Source organism: Coregonus clupeaformis, unplaced genomic scaffold, assembly GCF_020615455.1.
Source record: "Coregonus clupeaformis isolate EN_2021a unplaced genomic scaffold, ASM2061545v1 scaf0362, whole genome shotgun sequence".
NCBI lineage: Eukaryota > Metazoa > Chordata > Actinopteri > Salmoniformes > Salmonidae > Coregonus > Coregonus clupeaformis.
In genome coordinates, this window is record NW_025533817.1 from 330,262 (window position 1) to 353,356 (window position 23,095).

The 23,095-nt window shown below is 44.8% G+C and overlaps 1 long non-coding RNA gene across 2 annotated transcripts in view; it reads right to left on the reverse strand.

The window, feature by feature from the left end:
* Positions 1-19,896: 19,896 nt before the first annotated feature.
* The window catches only part of LOC123484572, a 38,243-nt gene continuing 35,044 nt past the window's right edge, over positions 19,897-23,095 (reverse strand). For both annotated transcript variants that reach the window (XR_006658586.1, XR_006658587.1), the window contains exon 4: positions 19,897-19,947. This is a non-coding gene — a long non-coding RNA (uncharacterized LOC123484572). The remainder of the gene's footprint in view (positions 19,948-23,095) is intronic.

The window sequence follows — 23,095 nt, forward strand, 5'->3', positions numbered from 1 at the left end:
GCGGTAGGTAGCTGCTGGTCCTATCTCAGATAGATCCGGGGAAAAAAACTACTAAGACATATGTAATTCTTCTTTCTATGGGATGTATGTTTTCTAGGAATTACGAGATGTCTATCAATGATTCCTCACTCCTACTTACAAAAATAATTGGTTTGTATTTTTTTTGTATTTTTTTGAATGTAATATGCATCTACTAGTCAACTGGTCTACTGGTCTACAGGGTGGTGTCTCTCTCCATGCGCTGCTGGGCTGACACCATGCTGTCCCAGTCACTCTCTGGAGGGACAGATCTGCTGAGGGGCTGCAATTGGTCCGCCTGGAGCTCCCTTGCTGTGGAGCAGGCTGTGCAGGGGCAGCTGGGGTGTCCCGTGGGCTCGGCATCTCTCTCCTTATCCCCAGGACAGGTGGTCTGACTCGCCCTCCCCCATCGGTGCGAGGCGGAGAGGTGGCTTGTTTGGAAACATTATTCTGCTGTGGACGAGATAAAGGAACAGGACGACCGGTCAGAAAACTTAAAGCCACATAGTCAAGCGTCAACAGTTTTATGACACTGGGGACGACAAAACAACTGAGCGTCAAAATGTATTCCTACGACAGGATTTGCTGGATGTTTCCATCCTCCATCAACCCCACACCTGTTGGTGCCCTGAAAAACAATGTTGGACCTGGGTCAAAGTTGGAGAGATCCTATCCAATGGTCATGTGGTGTGAGAGCAGGCCATGGGGCTTCTCCTAATCCTTTGTTTAATGTAAATGGTGGAGATGAGGCTGGAGGTGAGGCTGGCCGGTGCCTGTGTCTGGGCCAGGCCCAAACCTCCCTCCACCCAGCCAATGGTTGGGCCGTAGGGTTTCTATACCACATACACGTTCTCATTAAACCTCTAACACAGCCACAGATCAAAGTGTCCCAGTCAAGCCCCAGTCAATAGTGACCCTAGATAAAGTAATCATGACAACCTACGCACTATCACTCCAAATTCAGATAATGCCTTAAACCGCTTTTGTTTGATTATGATATTAAACAATTATAAAGTGATGGCGAGTAAAGTAATGTGCTTGTCCTCTTCTTATTAACAGAACCTGCCACCAAACACAACACCAACCCCCAAGCTGCTGCCTTTTTCACTTCCAGTCTTCAAATTAGGAAACGGTTAACTTTTCAGTGCTACACTGTTTCTCCAGGCCAATAAATCCTACTTAAGCTGCTTGAAATCAGATCCTGGCAGTGAGAAAAATTTACAAATCTGTCACACGTTTCATGAATATTACAGTGAAGAGTGCACTTGACATATCAGGTGCAAAGAAAACAAATGTTAATACCAATTTAAACAGTGTTTTCTGTTGTTCTTACAATGAATGAGGCCACCCTCATGCTGTGTACTACAATTAATAAAATGAATACAGTGCCAGCAAATCTAATTATGCGATTGGTATTAATAAGAGAATATTATGGCATTCCTGCTGATCTGAAGTGGGGAAAAGGAACCAGTCCATATTTACTGGTAATCCTCTTTTCCCTATTGCCCTGGTCTGCCTCTCTTTCTAATCTGCTGGGTATTTAACAATGAAAACAGCATGTGAGCCTCAAGTCTAAGTCTCATCTCTGCTGTAGCATCTTCTATGCCAGAGAGAGGCTAGGGAGGGGGCAGGGAGGATAGGGGAGACAGGGGAGACAGGGGAGACAGGGAGGGGAGCTCGGGGTGCGAGAAATCTGGCCCATTCTCCTCTCTCACAGGGGTCTACTCTGTGGCGGAGGTTTTTGCCGTCCCATTAGCTAGGCTACAGGCTGGAGGAAGGACAGAGAGGTGGGTATTCTAGGTCAAGGGCTGTGGTGTGATCGTGTCCTTGTGCTACCTGCTGGGAGGACCAGAGACAGACAGACAGACAGACAGACAGACAGAGGACAGACAGACAGACAGACAGACAGACAGACAGACAGACAGACAGACAGACAGAGGAGAGGAAGGTGAGGTTATGGAGTCAGTTAACCCACACCGCAGCCAACTCACCGTAACTCACCAGGCTCTGCCAAATGTATGGCATGGGGTTCACAGAGGATCAAAACAAATGTGACACAGGAGAGATTAACACGCAGTTTGGTGTTAGAATAAATCAGATCAAGCGCCTGCAGTGCCCACTCCCTGTACGTGAAGATTGTGCACACGCATGCCGCTGTCAGGCCCGATAGCGCTCAGCAGCCTCAGCTCCACTAAAGAATGACTAGTTCATTTGAAGGCGTGCCATCCTTTTACACACGCCGCTGAACAGCCGAGCAGACTGGCACTCTCAATGCGAATTGTTAAATACAGTTCATTAAGTGAGTTCAGAGCCAGCACATTACTGTATTTCACAAGGCATTAATAAAGAGTGTTGAAAACACATATACGTATTAGGACATCCAACTCTTATAGGCAGGCACACACACACACACACACACACACACACACACACACACACACACACACACCTAAACACACACACGCATACACAGAGGCACGTAGTTATAGATCAGTATTTTGGTGGTGGTTAGGGTGAAAATGGGAAAATGGCAGGCCACGTTAATCACCCAGGCCCCAGCAGCTGTGTCAACACGGCCAGTCTGTCAGGTACCGTAACGCTGGGAGGGAAGGAGCCTCACACTCTCTCTGACCGGCCTGTGTTGTCTACTGTTTTCTTTAGAGAGACCCAGCCCTCAATTTTAATCAGACAATAAATTGTTTCCTGTAATTATATCAAATAGAAAATGATCTCGAAATTGAGTGTTAATTCAGAGCAAAGTTCAGAACATGCATGTTGAGAGTGATGGTGTGCTGGGAGGAAGATGGGGGTGAGAGGGGTTTGAGAAGGGGAGGGAGAGGGGTGGAGTTAGGAGATTCCGCGACATTTTGTATTCATGCATCCAAAAAGCCCGGGCCTCCAACACAACAAGCTCCCGTCTTCAATGGAGTGTGAGAGTGAAACAAAGCACTTATTTTGTATGACACAGTAAATCAAGTGGTATTATTTTACCACTAAAATATTCAGTCTCTCAGGCACTTTTACCCCGGTCTCCAGCCATCAGTCAAGCTGCTGAGGCGTGAGAGAGAGAGAGTGAACAGGGCTGACTCCATCCTCCTGTAACATGTGTCTACAGCAATCTTGTTAGAAAATGCAACAGATCTGCGGCAGGCTCCGTAACAGTATTTGTCAGTGGGAGTTAATAATTTATTAGCAGAGCTGGGAGGGCTACGCTCAGCTAAAGAGAGCACAGAGCGAGGGTGCCCCACCCCCCAACCTCTCAGAGGCCCTATACAATACCAGCTCTCATTATTGAAGGGAGAGGGAGGGAGGGATATTGCAATAAGTCTCAGAAAATGTCAGAAGGCAACAATATGTACATTATATAGTCCCCAAAGCATATGCTGGGATATAATGGTACACAACGTGAGCGTTTGATTGCAGAATTGTTTGAATTAAACAATAAAACATAAGGTGTTTTATAAGAGTAGGAGAGCAACTGGGGTCCAGGTTGACAGTGGTGAATGTGAAACATTGAATAACAGCGTATCCAAGGCTCTGGTAAGACACTCATAAAAAAGGCTCAACAAAACAACCCGTTTGTACATTGCTTCTGCGCTGCTGCAATTCCTTTACTCTTATCAATAATTTAATGTGTTTCTCTAGTAAATAAGCCCAATACGTGCCTTTGTGTATATTGAGCAGTGAGAATATGGCAAACTGAAGAGGCCTCTCTGGCGTGAATTCTTGACAAGCCGTCTCCCTTCATGCTTGATTACACAATAACAATGGACAGCTAACAAACCAAGCTAATCAATAAGTGCATGAAATGTTGCCTGTCTTCTCCCAGCCAACGCCCCAGTGACTTTGCAGAGGAAAGAAGGAGAAAAGGGCCTATATATAGCTGACAATCCTGCCCACAGTGAAGGCTCATATGGCCTGGAATGCTTTGAGTCATGAATTGTTGCCACTGATAATGTTTCATCACGCAACAACCTCTGTTTAATTGGTTAGTATTAGAGGACCCTAGGTCTTATGACTGGGGCCGTGTGTCTGTGGCTATCCCATTTCTGCTCTGTCGTAACAAGCTCTGACTTTCAGCCCGCTGTCTCTGCTCTTTCACACTGCTGACCTTTTATAGACAATGGTGATAAGTAACTCCACACCAGCCCCCCGCGCCCCCACAACCCCCACGCCCCTTCCTCTTCTCCCAGCCTTAATCACAGGTCACTTCAGGAGGAAAATATTAGCCCTTTCCCTCAGACACCACCACCCAAAATGTTTTGAGAAATAATCAAATAGGTTGTTAAAACAAGAGGGCCATTGTTTTAGGACATAACGATGGGAAAGCTGGATATGGCAAAAGCTGCTTTATGACAGAGCTTCAAGTTTCAATGGGTAACGATGTGCAGGCATACACACACACACATACACACATACATACATGCATACACACACACACACACACACACACACAAAAATGCAGAAAATAAAAGGTATAAATGATAATGATTTGGGGAAATATTCCTTAATGGAATCTTTTGACTTTTCTAAAGAAAAACTAAAGTTATTTTTAAAACAAAGGAAACTGAAAATTGTGTGAACATCTCAAAAGAAAATTACAGCATGATGTCTTTAGACAACATCGACTGGAACATAGATATTAGGTTAAATATATATTACACAAATATTACACCATACTAACAAATGGAAAACAAAAATGTAATACGAAGCAGTTATCGCAGGCCAGCACAAGAACCATTTGGTGCACCTTATGAAATGTCATTCTAAGGGAGTAAATGCATTACACACCATGCTGGTGAAGGCACTGTGAGAACATTGTCAGAGCTGCTACACTGTCTACACAAAGAAGATACAGGCTTTACTCCAGATCACAAGCTCCACACATAGTGGGAGAGAGAAAGAGTTCATATAAGTTCTAGTATTCAACTTAGTTTAAGCAATCTACAATACATAAAAATAAAAGAAATCTAACTCATTTGAGGATTCAAGGCCATATTTCTTTACATTTGAAAATATCTATTGAATTTCCTTTCAATAGACATTCAATATTGTCTATCTATGGAAGTTATTATGTACAACGCATTACAATGGGAAAATATAACAAATACATCAGAAATATTGATTTTCCAAAGACAGACAACCTCAAAAGTGATACAAAGGTGGACTGTAAAGTATTTTGATTTCACAACAATGTGTAAAGAGATACTTTTCTGTCTTCCTCTAGAGGTCTATGTAACCTCCTATTTCCTCCCTGTTGTCCCAGGTGACATAGCAGGGATCCACAGGGTCTTCACCTGGCATAATAAGATATTTCTACCTGACAGCTCCCAGCTGGAAAATTACTGACACACTCACTGCCGTTTAGCATAATTAATGATCACCTTCCATTGTGACTGTGTCTCAGATGAGCCTAGCCCCATACATAAACATATATAATGATTCAGCTTCTACCTCTTTCACTCTCTATATAAAGCGTGCACACACACACACACACACACACACACACACACACACACACACACACACACACACACACATTCCACAGCAGCTAACACTACCTATGAGACCCAGTAAACAAAGAAATCGATGAGAGGAACTAAATGGTTTGCAATATCTGAACATAAACTCATCTATAAGGACGATTAGATGTGAACTCATATTATTTTTGAAGTCTATTTCATAGTTTATTTATGATAATCAGATTTATTTTACACTATTTAGATTTTGTGGATTCTACAAATGAATGGCTCCGTCAGACATTATAGCTTTTTTTCAGGAAAATAAAAAAATATAGAGATGTTAAAATTAAAAAGTAAAATGAACATCTCACTTCTATGATATCTATTTCAGACAATAATATAAAAATATATTCCAAGGACAAAAATTCAAGTGGATCAAGCAATTATGGGTAATGATATAAAAATATGGCAAATGGCTGAGGAAATACATACACCCTAACAAGGTAGTTGGAGAGAGTTGTCCAAATGAATGTGTTTAAATTGTTCCTCTATAAATGTTGACCTTCCCCCTTCAAAAAGTCAACTCAATTACACAAGCACTTCATCCCCACTTCACTCTCTCTCCTGATGCTTTTCGCTATTAGAAACCGCCGTAGTTACTACGTCTAAAACCCACACTCAAAAGATAGCCACCAGAGCAAATTAAGCAAGCCTCCTCAAGTGCACACTTTAGATATTGAGCAGAGCATCGATAATTACTTTGCACAGTAAATTATTTGCAATAATATCCTGTTGGAGGCGTCTTGCGTCTCACTTTAAACACTTGTGCAGCTGGATTGTTAGACAGCCTGGCTGGTGTCCTGCCCCCCCCCCTTGCTAGCCGCTAGGCAGGAGCCTGATAACAGAGGCTGATGCAGGTGGAGTGCGCTGAAGTGGCTCTGTCTGTCTGTCTGTCTACCCAGTAAGGGTCGAGGAGCACACACTCACAAACTGAGCCGCTCGTCTCCACCAACGGCCCCCCTCCGCCGCTGGCCCTCCTCCTCCCGATCCAAGAGAGACACTTCAGCGCTGATGGCATAACACCTCCTAAGTTCACCAGGAGCTGGAGGGGTACACACACACACTCACTCTCTTTCTCTCTCTCTCTCTCTCTCTCTCTCTCTCTCTCTCTCTCTCTCTCTCTCTCTCTCTCTCTCTCTCTCTCTCTCTCTCTCTCTCTCTCTCTCACAGACACACACTCTCTCACACACACACACACACTCTCACATACACAACCACACACACTCACGAACACTCGCTGACAGGCCAAGACGTCCAGTGCAGTCCTTTTCCCGTCTGTTCCACAGTACTCTGTCTCAGAAGGCATCCACGAGGAGGAGAAGTAAAGGACAGAGCTAGACGACAGAACTAGAGGACAGCCAGGAGCAGCACACATAGGAGCAGCACCCACACTAAAGAACAGCACCAGAACTACTGCACACTTCAGCACTACCACTCTCTCGTCCAGCCAGCTGCCTGACGCTAAAGAGATTGAGAGGCAAGAAAAGCTACTTGTTTTTTCCTTCCCTCTCTTTCTCTGTCTCTCTCTTACACTCCCCTGCTCTCTCTCTCTCTCTGAACAACGTGTAGAGGTCTGGGCCTTCTGGGGGATGCAGTTCCCAAAGTGCCTTCTGTCACTGCCACTGCAGTTAAGCAAACTTACAGCCAGTCAAGCCATCAACCAACACAGGCTATTTGCTGAGCAACAGTGGAGCTTTGTGGCTCCCCTCCCAGTTGACAGTAAGTTATGAGCCCTTTGTGAGTGCAGGGGAAGGAAAACAGAGATCGAATTTGGCAGGAACATAATAATAGAATTCTCCTGTCTGTGGAACCTGAAGTTTTCATGGAAACAATCAAGCATTGTTGGAGTAAAGAAAAGCGACTGACAGATGAAATATAGTGGGGGGGCCCTATTAGGAAAACAGTCAACAAAGCGCCATTCAGGCCAGGTCCTTTCTGTCATTTATAAAGATAACTTCTATGCACTTGAGAGTTTAGAGCAAAGAGTTCAGATTGAACAAACCAAGTGTAACATCTCCACAGTCCACAGTGCAGAGAGCTGTGGAGAGGGCTGGGGGTGCCAAACAAGTGGGCTGGGGGCTACCAGGCATCACAAGTTTCCTAGAGATATGTATGGGGACGGGGGGAGGAGAGAAGAGAAGGGGGGAGAGAGAAGAGAAGGGGAGGAGAGAAAAGGGGGCCCTGAAAAAACGAAGAGAGCCGCGCCAAAAGAGCAGGAACAATGGCTAATTATGGGAATAATTTTGCAGGGGGACAGGAAAAGAGAGGGACACTGGAGACACAGAATGGATTATGAAGGGGGGGTATTCTTCTGAATGGCAGGAGAACTGTGGGCCTCAGTCTTTGGCCTGCTCCTTATGAGGTCATCATTGGCAGCCATTGCCCAGAAAAGTTTGGTTGGTCCAACTGCCGTTTGGACATCTGGAATGTCGGCACACAGTGGCCCGCTTTCTCGCGACTATCCCTAATTATTTTATTTTTCAAAAATAGGATGCTTCGCCAGCGCTGGTCAACCAAATTGGAAAATGTACAGCATCTAATGAAAAGAATAGCAGTTTTGTTCTCTTTCATTCTCATCTCATAAATGGATTTCTGTAGGGGGGTGGAAATTAGGAAATTACCTTTGCAACGCTGCTTTGATTAAGCGGCTCTATTCTAGGGATTGGCCGGATAACAGCTCATTAGTTACAGTTAGTCCCACCTAATTCTTTTGGGGATTTGTTTTCTTTCATTCTTTCTTTCGCTTTGTCTTTCTCTCACTCACTCGTGAATTGAAAGAATTCATTGGGCAAACAAGGCACACAAATGTGTCCACCTTTGTCACACTGGACATTTTCTCTATCTTAGTGCCTTGTATGTTCTCTGAGGGACTGAGGGAGGGTGAGAACTGATGCCTGGGATAAAGAGAGGGAGGGAGCGACGGAGGGAGGGAAAGGGCCATATTCTGAGAGTGGCAACGTTTCATGTGACACGTCAATCGGAAAATCAAAACAGGGGTAGTTCATTTGCTCCACCCAGATGAGACCATGTAAAAGGGACTGATGAATAGAGGTCAGGCAGGCCACACCTCACAGATTTATGATTAAGCCTTATTATGTTGGGAACTGACATTGATTGCCGATTTAAACCACTGAAACCAATTAATTTGCCCTTGTTGAATAGAAAGCATGGTCAACAGTGTGTAACGCTGTGACAGGTCGGACGGGAGGGCCGAATAAAAGTGAGCGGCTAAATAAATGCTTGGCAGCCAGCTCTGTTTGGAGGTGGTTAAAAGTTATCCTGCTGATTGACAGCCCATACAGAGAAAAAGAGGCTGCAAGGAGAAGCGAGATCTGAGGAGCCAAACCAGAACCACCTGCCATTGATCTGAGTAATTGCGCAAAAATTTGGTTCACAGGAGACATGTACGGCCCCTGTTTCAGCAATGCTTCACTCACAAAGCGGCACGGAGAAAACCACTATAACTGAATGTGAAACATAGCCTAATAAAATCAGGGAGCTGACAGACATGGTTGAAGAGAAAAATGTGCAATATATCCAGTCTGAGAGAACAGGCGCTGTACTGGATTAGCCGCTGACTGATACAGAAAATGTCTCACCAAGTGGGGCTGTTAACCATGTGTCTGACCACTGATACTACGCTCAAACTCACACTGCATTCATCTATTTGTCAAGAGGCCAGATAAAAAGACATGGTAGGCATCTGTCGAAATATAAATATCACCGCAAATGATAAACTCACTGCAATCTATTACCTAGGAAAAACAGATAATAAGAGTTCTTTCTCCCCTGGTCAGCAGTGAGTAGGTTTTGATGGGGGAAATGGGGCCTTTATTCCCCCTCTCACTATCTCCATCACAGCCCCAGGCCTCTGGTATTTTCTGGTAGTCAGAGGCAGTCATGTTGACTAACACCTTGGTGGGAGAGGTTTCTCTTCTTTCCTGGCAGACGCAGACCATGCATGCATCATGACAGGCTTTCAGAATGAAATCATTAACTAAATTGCTTTCTTAAAAAAACCACAAGTGTGAGCCAGGGGTTTGTGTCTGTGTCTGGCCGGTGGCCACGTCCCTCTGGTTCCCAGGCAGCCTCTCAGGCAGCCTCTGCCCGGCTCCCCGGCTCTGTTGTGGTTCCCTGCTACCACATTCATTACGCTCAGCTCAGCCTCAGACTCACTACACTGTGAGGGCTCACTCACTGGGTCAGTAGGAAATAATCGGGTAATCTCAAACTACTCCTCCATTTCAGACGGCTCCGCTCTGCACAAAGAAGCCCTTTGTCCCAGTACGTTTATGACCACCCTTTAGATCTCAATCACTGAATCAATCAAAAACATATTAAACAAATATGGTTTTATAGCTGGGGTTTTAATGTCTGAAGGGGGTTGTCTAAAAGACTGAGTCAACATTTCACACATTTACACTGCTTTATTACCAAACAACGATCCCTACTGTGACTGACCACATAATGACACAAAGTTGCAGTTCCTAACAACACTTTAAAAAAAATTTTGAACATCATTAAAATAGCTATCTGGTGTGTCCTGCTGTGCCATGGCAATTAATAGGGAAATGTAGTAGTCTGCATGTCTTACTACATCTCTTACAAACAAATGTTTAAAAGACTAGCTACTGTAAAAGGAAAGCTGGGGGACAAAATCCACTGAAAAGTCAACATCCTAAAACACACAGAGAGAGAGAGACAGTAAAAGTATATCATGCAACAAACAAAAACAGAAGACCGAGCCGTGGTCTTTGGAAATACTGTCTCTCAAATAGACTTAAATAAGCAGCAAACAGAAAAAGGCTAATATCTGGTGAAGGCCAGACAAATAGTGGATAGTGATTGTAGCTGAGCTGTAAGAGGATAAGCGACCATCATTCCCCCAACTCCCATCGCCCTGCACTCCGCTGCCCCCTACCCCCCACCCTCCGCCCCGCCCTCTATCTGTCCTTCGCTCACTAGGCTCAAGGTAGCAGATGTGTCTTTCACAGCCTGTGGAGTGTGCAACCAATCTGCAAACAATAGCTGGGACTTGACAAAGGTCGTCTGTCTGTCGAACACACCAGTTAGGAGAGAGGTGAAAACGCAGAGTCCATGCCACGCTGCAAACCCATGCCCTACAGCTGTTTCTCCTCTAACAGGTCACTCCAGCCTAGCTATTGGTGTGACTGTGAGAATGTGTGTGTGTGTGTGTGTGTTAGTGGGCCACTACAATGCTATTTGAGCCCGTCAGTAAGCCCATTACACCAGTGTAAGTCACCTCCCTGACCTCCCGTTGAGATAACAGTTGGTGTAAACATGTACAATCCTATTAACTTAATAATATACATGGAGCCGGCTACAGTGGCCACAGGTCCGTGTGCGAAAGCCGTCTCTGAGTCTTAAATACCACAGTCAGCCATGACAGAGAAACAGATACAGACACAGCCATGACTCCACATCTCTCTCTTTGTCTGTCCTGTAGACAGGACACTGGACAATGCAATAATAGACATTAGAATGGCATTTCTCTTTATCCATTCCAGTAGGTATCTACAGTATTAAGTGAACGCTGAAGTGACTGATGTTCAGAGAGAGAAAGTACTGTTGGCATCTCAGTTGATCTCTACACTGTAAATATCCTGCATTATTAATTGCATGACATACTGGTTCAATATGGATTGGATTTCACAATGCCAAAGTAAAAGCTAGTGTGTGTGTGTGTGTGTGTGTGTGTGTGTGTGTGTGTGTGTGTGTGTGTGTGTCATAGTGTACAGTGTGATAGTACACTGAGTTTCTCACAGGTTTATGACAGTAGCAATGAGCAAGGCTGCAGGCCACAAACAGACAAATGAGGACTGGAATACATTATTAGAGCTCATCAATTATCTTTATACTGGAGCTGGGGGGATGGCTTAGTTTGTGTCCTCTCTTCTTAAAAACAGAATATTAATATTATGGGTACAATATGAACATATATTTGAAGAGAACAGCAGATTTATTTACATAAAAATGATAGATTATACTAATTTGAAATCAGTGGGTCGTTCCACAGATTATACAAAATAAAAAAAGTTTCCTGTGATGAGGAAATGTGTCATCACAAAATGAGACATTTAGATATTTCTATAATGTAAAAGCATTAATAACTATTCAGTTAGCATTCAGTAACTATTCATTTGTCTGTTCACAGGTTGAACAAAGCCATGAAAATAACCTCTCCGGGTACTGTATTGTATGGTCTCGCAATACTCATGATTGTGCAGCCATTTTAAAACAATGAACAACACATTGTATTGAGCGATATGAAAGCATAACGTCCTACGGGTGTCAGTCAGCTCAACAGTGAGTGGAGCGGAGAGACCATGTCAGGGTAAATATTTAACAGGCAGCCATTTAAGCCGATAGAACTGTAGGAGAGTGAGGAGCCAACGCGTGTCAGGAGACATAGACTGTCCTAGACTAGAGGGCTGCTTTGTACAGACACAATGAATAGGAGAGGACGCTTCCTTCATCTATTATAAATGCACATGTTGCCTTCACACTGTGCAGTTAGATATACTGTATATATGCTACTGTAACTACGTGTACAACTACAGCTGAATGTGTAGAAATGCTGCGTATGAGGCGTGTATGTGTGGCTGCGTGTGTGTATGTGCGTGTGTGTATGTGCGTGTGTGTTTGTGCGTGCGTGTGTGTGTGTGCGTGTATGTATGTGCGTGTATGTATGTGCGTGTGTGTATGTGCGTGTGTGTATGTGCGTGTGTGGTGCACGCGGTGTGTGTCTTTAACTTTGTTCTGTGGGAGGGCCTCCCAAGGCTCCTGCAGTGTAATGTACAAATCCCCTGTAAGACATCAGCAGAGTATCAGTCAGTCAGCCAGCCAGTCAGTCAGTCTACTGAACGGGCCAGCCAGCTATAAATGGCAGGTACAGCTCACAAGCTAAAAATAAAGGGGGCTGTGGTTTTTAGGAATGGTGTTCCTGAATTAAATACAACAGGAGCCAAACACTAAATCAGAACGGCTTTGCCTCAGGCTTAATGTGAAAAACAAATGAACGTCAAAGCAAGGAGAAAGTTAGCTAACTCCTGAATAATGAATAAGGTAGACTCATGCTTGGCCCATCACTTAACTAGACTCGGCACGGAACAGAGTGTCTCTCTAGATCTGTTTGTCTCTTTCTGTCTCTGACTACCTGTGTAATGCGTATCGCTGAAATGAACCACATTACAGAATTGAACATCTAAGAACATCAGGAGAAGATTACATTCTGGGAGAGTGGGAGAGATCATGTGCTGTGGCTTAGGGGCCCATCTGTACCTCTGTCAATAACTCCACACAGTAAAGGGTCTGCAGAGGAGACATCTCTAAAAGCTTTCTCTGAATCTGTCAAAATGTCCCACTTCCCCTTTCCACTGTGGCAGTCAGTTAGGCCCTGTGAAGTGGCTGTCTCTCCTCTCCTCCACTCAGAGCCACTCAGGATTGCATCACGGCAGGGCAGGGCGTGAGCCCATAGTAGGCCGGGGAAAATACCTCATGTTGAATGATTCATAAACACCCTGCCTGTGTGTCTGTGTGTTGGCGTGGCTGGCTAGTAGAGAGAGCTCCATGCTGTGGGAGTGGGAGCCCTGGTTGTGCTGGACCCACTGCCTCCACTGTGAAGTGCAGCAGGCTAGCCCTGGCTGGTCAGGACTCAGACCAGCAGCTGCAGCCTCTATGGTATCAGGCCAGCGTACACACACACACACGCACGCACACACACACACACACACACACACACACACACACACACACACACACACACACACACACACACACACACACACACACACACACACACACACACACACACACACACACACACACACACACACACACACACACACACACACACACACACACACACACACACACACACACACACACACACACACACAGAGAGGAAACAAGGCATATCATAATATGCCTGTGTGTTTCGAATGGAGTTCCCCCTTGCTAGCGGATATTATCCCCGACTAATGCCATACACTGGGCCTCTCTCTCATTACTGAAGTGGCTCTTTACGGGGACCCTTGTTTCATACAGTTAGAGTTAATGCATTATGAACAGCCCACCAAGAGTAAGCAGCGATCTGCATATTCAATAACTTCCGTAATTATATGCGCCATTCATCAGATGGGATCTGATTGCAGGGGAAGAGGGGAAAAGAGAGAGCAGAGAGGTCTGATTCCTGGAGGACAAAGTCTAATCACAAAACTAACATGATAAATTGAAATCTAAATTGAAAGGCTTGGCTCACGGGGAGAGTATGTCAGAAGTAGAGTGTGGAGGTATTGGCGGCTGGAGAGAGAGGGAAAGAAAGAAAGAGAGAGGGAGAGATAAAGAGAGGGAGAGAGAGAGAAACAGAGAGAGATACGGGGAAAGAGGCCATACTAATGGAGACTGTAAAACTGCCACACTGTCTGTTCAGGGTTGTGGTATTGCTTACTTATGGGTATAGGGGACAGTGTACTAGCAGCAGTATCCATAGCACAGTACAGTAAAAGAATTATGACTCTCCTCAGCAGGGCCAAGACTGTTTCTGGAGAATGTACGTCAGCACGAACGCGGCACAATATTCCAAGTTGTCACAGTCGGCCTTTTCTGCCTGAATGCCCCCGTTACTCTGACTGTAGTTTCCTGTTTTAAAAGGTAAATGTGAGGAACCTAACTGCTGGATTCTGCCTGCATAACGTGCCCATTGTTTGGTGTGAGAGGAGACATTTTGTACATTGTATGGGATGTAATCACCTCCAAAGTCTATAATCACGTCAGCTATTCATATCATCTTTTTACCAGGCACTAAGCTTCAAATTAAAGCAGATATGGAGAAATTAAACAGTTAAATGCATGTTTTGTTGGAGAAAAATATCCATAATTCTAAGACTGAGAAAAGCGCAGCCTTTGTCATTCATTGAGAGACACCTGTGTTTGAAGTTTTGTAAAGAGGCCATCCTTGTGTTCCACTGACTGAGGACACACATTCTGTCCAATTAAAGATAATCTTATCAACAATCTCTTTTCAGATACATGCGATCAGGAATGAGTCTGTGATGAGACTTGACTGGGTCATTGGAAAACAGCTTTCCTTAGAGGACTCTGTGGACTGTTTGTCATTGTGTGGTAAGAAAAGACTAAAGGGGAGAAATGAACCCATCTACCCCAGTCAGTCCTCTGTCCCTCCTGTTCTCCTCTCTCCTTCCCTGCTCTGCTAATTCTCCAGTCTCTGGATTCATTCCGCCCTCAATAACAGTTAATTAGTAATGCCAAATTCATTAACCCGTACTGCTGTATCACTGGCCTGGGCCATAAATTAGCTTAATGTGGGCAGACGTATTGCAGCTGTAATAAGGGACATAAAATGTACGGTGAAACACATACGCCCGTAGATCATAGACGGTTATAACTCTGCAGTGGTTTAGGTGGACCCACTCTGGTCCAGACAGAGTTTTTAGTGGCTCCTATCACATCAGCTCTTTGTGCTCTTTCTCCACACAGGAACTTTTATACGACGATTAAAATAAAAAGGCGACACACTTACAGTATATCAACCGTGTGTTTTCATTACTACTGTAACTCCTTAGGTTTTGGCAATGGAGTTATCACATTGGTTTGCTTTTATCATTTGTCGTATATAATTATGTGAAAGACTACCATGTGTTAAGATATGATGTGTACCTGTTAGTACTAGGCATGGAATAGATCCGCTAACTCCTACGGTGTGTTTGTGTAGAGATAATCCAAGAGGGAACGTTGTTATCAGAGCAGTGTGTAGACTAGAGGTGCCAGAAACAAACAGAGAAGTCGTGTGTTTCCCTCTCCTGCTGCACGGGGAAGAGGGAACATGGATGGGAAAAGGCTGGAGGCACTTCAAGTAGCTTCTGACATATCCTTCTAATTGGAGAAGTTATTTTTCCTCCAAGTCTCTGGCATAAATCTAGTTTGTGTTTATTTAGAGTCAGTAAGGGAACAAGTAGGTTTTGGCCTTGTGGCATGTTTCCCCTCTCTCTCTCTTTCCCTAAACCGTCTCACATCCCTCATACAGACCCTTTCTCTCGCTCTCTCTTCTCTCTCTATCCCTCCCGTTAGTGTGGCTGACGTGTGAACTACAGGTTCCGTGTCTGTGTTGAGCACATTGAAGCAGCACAAAACAAACTGCTATTGTAAAAAGGATGATGACCTCGGCTGTCCTTGGATTACATGGTGACCTTTCCACTCCCCTATCCCCCAGCGGTCTCGCCTAACAACTCACACCAAAGAACCTATTAGGCCTCGATTCCACTTCCACGTGGTTAAGAAGGGTCTTGTCCTTTCAGAACACTCTCTCTCGCTTTCAATTTTTTCAAGCCAAGGTGGTGGAGGAACACAAGTCCATTGTTCCCTCACAGATGGAAGTTGGAGTTACTACGGCAACAGCTCTAATCCTTATTTTTACCACCTTTCTTCATATTAATGACCTATCAAGTGCTACCTTTTAAGTCAGAGGCCAGCGTTCCGCGAGCACAGCTCCCTCGCCTTAATTAGATATGATTCTATTCGTACATAGACAACATGACGAGCTAATCGAAATGTGCTAAATAATGATGTACTGTGAGCAACTATTCCTTATCCTGAGGCCTGGTCTAAGAATAAAAAATGAGGCCATTATTAAGGATCTGACTTTAAAATGCTGCCCTGCCGCCAAAACAGAGAGTGGTGTTGTCCACACAATCAACAACTCATTGTTGTGGACTTGAGAACTAAGGGAGCAGAGAATGGGTTCCATAATGATTGGTCTGTGCTGCCATGCAGGCCCTGTATAGAATTGTCCACAGAAGAATGTCCTTGATAGACTGCTGATTTGTTGAAAGTGGTGTGAATGAAGACAACTGTCTGGCTTTTTAGAAAAATCTCCTATTTTTTTGTCTGTCTCTCTCACCGCTCAAATAGCCACCAAGCCGCATTAGAGCAGGGCCATTCATATGGTGAAAGGCTGGGAGTCACACAGACCCTTCTGAAAGGGCATGTTAGTGCTGGAGAGTAGCAGCTAGCTAGATGCTTAAACAGGCCCTGCTCTACTCATTTAACTCATCTCTCCCTGAGGAAAGGGAAATTGGTCTCTATGGTCAGCCTTAAAAGACAGAGAAAACCCTCCCAACTAACATGGCAAAAAGTTTTCTTAAAACAATATAAATAATCATGAAGAATAACATCAACTCAGTGGGCTGAGAAGTGATATCTTGATTAGATTCCAGCACATTAAAAAAGCTAAGAATTGTAGCTATATAAATATCCAGCTTTAATCACAATCATATTGAGGTTAACAAACACTAACAGGGAAGGTGATAATGGTAGATTAAGTTGTAAGGGCTGAATTAAACATTAAGTGAGATGTTTTGCGTCTACATTTAATGGGTGAAAGCTCAGTGGGGTTGGTCAAACGCGGAGCTGCACCTTTTAAATGTGCTCCATTGTGAGGCAGGGGAGAGCAGGGGAGAGCAGGGGAGAGCAGGAGAGGAGAAGGAATGCTAAGTGGGCCCCTTTGCCTAGTCAACCTTCAGTGGGTTGCATTTATCTTCATCTTGTTAGACTAAATTAATTAACAATCTCTGTGTTACACACTTTCTCCTTTCATTACATCAAATAATGGGAGAGATGTAAGAGGAGGTCCTCTCTACTGGATTAGCCAGGGACTGTTGCAGATGTCCCTCTCGCTCACACACACACAAATGCATTCACGCACGCACACACACACACACATAATCTGCTGAGATATCATCACGTTCTTCATAAATATGCAGCTAAATTGAAACAAAGTTGGCTTCTAATGTGAGTAAGAACAGATCCTATTCCACTAAAATACATTGTGCACTCACTGTATAATTTAGTGAATTCTTTCACTTTGTTGCAGACGAACTGCTCTGCATGTGAGATTTAAACAGACTGTCATTATTTTCAAAGACAGTACAAAGGCTCCATGCTGCATTATTAACATAAAGTTAACCTGTTGAAAGTTCTCCCTGATGTATTTTTCACAATGACTATTCCTCTGCCTGCGTCAGCGTACATTAATAACCAGCATCATTTTCTAAACTGAAAATGGGGGATTGGTACTTTCACAGCTCTTGCAACTATGAGTCAAAACAAGATGTGCTGACTCATTAGTGTAAAATAATGACTAGTCTGTCCAGCGGTATGTTAGTGAGTGATGCAGATATGAAATGTGAAAGGTCACCTTAAACATCTGCCCCTCTATCAGAGCAGAAGTGGAAACTCTGGGCCACACAGCTGGGGATATGACTGAGTTTAATAGATAACATGTCCATTCAGAGTACTAGACAGAAATAGATGTATCAATGAGGCACAAGGCAGAGTTGCTGTCATACTTTCACATAATTACATTGACAGAGCCCCCTTTAACCCAATTCAGTTGCTTAAGAAAAATGTTGTGGCGCTAGCTACACTGAAGAAACATGGTCCGTCTCCCATACCCCTCCCCTCCTGTTTCTCCCTCTCATTCTCTCTCTCCCTCCGACCCTCACTCCCCAGGACACAACAAGCTGTGGCCAAGCAAAAGGCCAAACCCTGAGGCAAAGCCTGCCTTTAATCTTGGCCTGATTGTTGAGGCCTCTATCCTCCAATCACCCAAGCATGTGTGCGTGATATCATTCCACTGGCGCTTCTCATTTAATTAAAACAGACATTGACAGAAGGATGTGGATTAGGAACCGTAATGATGCATTTACTTAGATGAATCGCAGTGTTCTCTCAGAGTAATGCTATCAATAAAGAACAAAAGGAAATTGTTACAAAAGAGGCTCTTCTAGCAGTCAAAGATCATGTTTTGTCTATGTGGGTCGATGTGGGTCGATGTGGGTCTTTAAGTTATTGGGCTGTAAGAATCTCTGTTGGATTTAAGAGGTGTTGCTTTCTTCAGCCCTCCCCCACCCTCTGTTCAGCTAGAAATCTCCCCCAACTGGTGCTGCTTCAACAGGTGGCTGGAGTCAAACACAATCCTCCACTCTGTAGCATTAGTGGCCCAGTGGAAATGAATAGAGGCAACATACCCTCAATAATCCAACACATGCCTGAGTATGAACCCAAGCCTCGGGCCAACACTGGAGTTGTAACACTCACTACGCCTTGAAACTGAGGCTAAATGCAAAAATGAAGTAGAAGAGTCTATTTAAGGACCATTTCTAATAAATAGGATTTTTTGAAGATATATGTTTGCTTGGTGTATTTGTATTCTAGATAGGGTAACCCAGAGAGCTTTTGTGCTATATTTGGAATTAAATGGCTGATCTATACCATCTCACTTCATTCTGGTGTGCTGGTCAATTGACTGAGACATATTTTTTTCTCATCCGACGTCTTTTTACTGCTGTCTGTGTTGAGAATAAGGACACTCAATAGTAACCTTTCAAACTAGATACTAATGGGGTATTTTAACATCGGATCTAAAGCCGTGTTAGATCCATGGCATTATCATGTCCTTTATTTTACTGGGTTCCAACAGTTCTGAGATGAAGAAAAATGCTGTTAATTTAATCAAATAAATGACCTTTTGAAAAAAAATCAAAGAGGATTCATTAGCTTTACTAAAGTTTGGCTGACAGCAGCTTTGAAAGGCAGATGCTGCTGCGTGTTTTAATGAGACACCATTAATTAGGCTGCAACATTCAAGCCTGGAGAAGGTTGCTCACAAGGAGAGGAAAGAGGAGCCAATGGCGAATATACTCACTTATTGACTTCCACCGTGTTATAACAGCACAAATTCTTAAATACAATCACAGGATGGGTATAAAATAAAAATAGCGTCAAGGTAAACATTTTTGAGACTTTGCGATCGAGTACAAACACACACACACAACAGGAAACAGTACATCACAAACCGAGCCCCACCCCGACCCCCACCCCACCTGTCCTGGCCATGAGTCTAGAAGAGGGGGGACAGACAAAAGCATGCAGTCGAACACGGAAACCCAAGTCTGAGACGCACAGTACCCAGGGGTAAGATGTGGGGGGAGGGAAGAGGGGTCTCTCTAAACATCTGTGTGTGAGGTTAGAGTAGCAACTGCTTTCAGTCTGACTATGGAGTGTGGTGGGTATCAGTGTCAGCATGCCATGGAGAGCGCCTAGAGGGGAAAGGTGGAAGTGTCTATTTTACACTCCCAACATACAGCTGGGGTGGATATCCAGACACACAACCCTCCCACCGACCCCACCCACCCAGGGAGGGACGGATCTAAGGCTAGGTGTCGGGAGCTGGAGCTGTGAAGGGACAGATGAGTTTAGCCCATGACCCCCTGACCTCTGACCCCCGGCCACGACAACAACTGAAAAAGAAACTAACCTCAGTAAAAAGCTGCTACGAAGAAAGCCCTCCATGTCAGCGTGTGGGATTCTGCGGCAGGAGAAATACATAGAGAACCATTTTAACACTGACAAAAAGCAACAGGCAAAAAACACAGAGCAATGCATACATCTTTCTCTTCTAATAAGGTAATGTCTTTAATTAAGGCAGTGTGGAGGATAGGAAGCCCATCCTCTCTTCTTTGCATTGACATAATTAATTATAGCCTTTCCTCAGAGAGAGGGGAGTGGATTTGCATACAGCAAGGGCCTGATGATATGTTTGCAACAAATAAACCCTTTCCTATTGAACCAGCCTTCTTCCTAGGCTCTCTCCAGAGTGACACATACATTTCTATAACCGCTGATCCTAGACCAGCCTCTGGGTGAGTGGTAGGAGGAGCAGCCAGAGGTGGTCCAGCTGTGTTCCATGTGTGGCGAGGGCTCTGTGGTTTCTAGGAGCCCCACCACAGGGGCTGGGACACGCACCGCCAAGGAGGCGGGAGGGTGTGGTTCATAATGTCACTGTTCGGAGAGGTCGTTCAGAAGCCTCGCCCGAAACATTTTGGAAGCACATGGCTGGAAATGATTCCCAACAGGTTTCATTAGCCTCATTGGTCTTCAGAATATATACTGTATGTAACGTATGCACAGTGTATTGTGATTTTGGACTGCTGTGTGCTTCTTTTTTAAGCGCTACCATCAACATATTATTACAGAAAACTAATTGGGAGTGGAGCCGTGGGGTGGAGTGGTTGGAATACAAGTGCGTCAGTGATATCAAAACTAGCTTAAAATTTCAGTAATTACCAGGAAATTCCCTTTTCAGAGCGACTGTAACAGCCAGGGGCTTCACTCTCTGACAATGGTAAAGTCAGCAGAAATAAATATGTACAAGTCATCACACCCATTCAAGAAAGACACACAGTGTAGTTTCAGCTTGTTATCCAATTGTCTCGGTATTACACATCATCACATCCCTGTCCTGTCATAATACATCACCATCTCACCAGCTTCTGATCAGCTAAGAGCTAAAGCTTGAGTGTGCTTTTCAAAACCCATGTTAGAAAACGCAATACTCAGTAGCGGCAAAGATAAAAAAAACTGCTGAAACTAATGAGTGTTTTCTCCTGCTGTAACAGTCGACTCCCTTGCAGACATCATCATAAATAACACACATCAGAGCAAAAAGAGATCCAGCATCTTGGCCCTAAATGCTTTCAGTTTTTGGGACATGGGTGTAATTAGCTGTTTTCTCCTCTCCTCTCCTCTCCTCTCCTCTCCCTCTCCTCTCCTCCCCTCCTCTCCCTCTCCTCTCCTCTCCTCTCCTCTCCTCCTCTCCTCTCCTCTCTCTCCTCTCCTCTCCTCTCCTCTCCTCTCCTCCAGTGAGGCTGTGGAGACAAAGCCACTGAGAGGGAATGGAAAGAGTGACAGGACCAAGGACACTGTGCCATTCAGGCTAGCCTGGCCAGCACTTAGCAGGGCGGTGGACCCACAGAGGCCCAGTGGGCTCAGCTGACACTTTTCTCACAATCAGGTGTCTGAGGAGGGGTTAGGCCAGGGGTGCTGCTCTGCTCTGCTCCCCGCTCCACTACACTCAGCCCTGCCTTCTCAGAGCACATAATACCAACATCACACCAGTGACAACGTGAGAAAACAACAGTCAAATCATGCAGAACCGATCAAGCGTGTCTCCTCACCACTCTGAGAGAAGTGTTAAAAACACACACACACTTCTCTCTGCACCTCCTCTCTCTCTCTCTCCTCTCTTTCTCAGTCTTCTCTCTATCTCATCTTTAGTAAGGGGACTGACCTGAACCACAGAGAAACACACAACATAACTGCATAACAGACCGTCATCACGTGGCCCCAAACACCCGTTTGGAGTTTAGATTCCATGATGGCAGGTTAGCAAGACAGGCAACAAGGCTATGGAAAGCCACAGGAAACATAAACTAACCTAGATAAAACCCACTGAGTGAATGGACAGTGAGCCATAGAGGGCTGGGTTCCTTTGTCATGAGACTGAATGCATGTCTCATGCTTTAGGGTGGCTCCACAACATAGCCTTCAGCAAGCTCACTGTCTAGCAGAGGACCAGCCTGTCACCAGGACAGGAAGTACCAATACAGAAGAGCCGGTTTCTCTCTATCTCGCTCTGTCTGTCTCTCTATCTCTCTGTCTGCCTGCCTCTCTGCCTGCCTGCCTGCCTGCCTGCCTGCCTGCCTGCCTACCTGCCTGTCTGTCTGTCTGTCTGTCTGTCTGTCTGTCTGTCTGTCTGTCTCTCCTTTCCCCTGCATTTCTCTTGCTGCTTTTGCCACATTCTGTTTCTGTTTCACAACTCTCTTTCTCCTTCTCTCTTTTTCTCTCCCTCCCTCCCTCTTGTCTCTCTGCCTGTGTTTCCTCAGCAGTGTGTGCTGTCTAAAACTCCATTGTGGTAATGGAGACAACTGAAGCACGGCCCTATGGAAGTAAAGGTGTGGTTTGGAGACCGAATTCAGGAAAGTGACTGAGCCACATTGTATTTGCTCCTCTCCATAGATCCATAAAGAAAACAGGGGAGCCTGGAGTTTTAAATTAAGAGCAGGCCACATTTCAAAGGTAGCGGTTTGGTGAATGAGAAATAGGGAGGATAGACATCAGTGTTAAAAGACAGCTAGCACTGGGCTCACGGCAGCCCTTGCGAAGAACGGACCTCTGCCAAAAGCTGCCTCTGCCCAACCAACTCTCACCATCTGCAGCAAATGTGCTCCATTAAAGCAGTACCATATGGACAACAAGCTAGCTATTAACACAGCTTCAGCACGTCCCTAACCTAGCACAGATTTCAAACTTCCAGTCAAATTGACTGCTGAATTAATGCACCACCACAGCCATGTGGGTCTTGGCATGAGCGCTGTTCCCAGCCTTCAGCTATCATTAACAGCCCAGGCCTGCCCAGAGCTGAGCAGAGCTGAGCCCAGCGGACAGAGAGACACAGCGGCTACCTACAGACAGACTCTACTCCACCATGTCTGACTTGGTCAATGGAAAGTGACTTCTAATTAATGGGAGAGTCTGGCTATAACCTATGCCTACATGTCAGCCCAGGCAGTTGAGAGAGGAGAGAGGGGAGAGGAGAGGAGTGTTCTAGGCCAGATCTCCCAGATCAGGCCAATAAGGCAAGAGGGGAGAGGACCAATGTATGCAGGGGACATGGT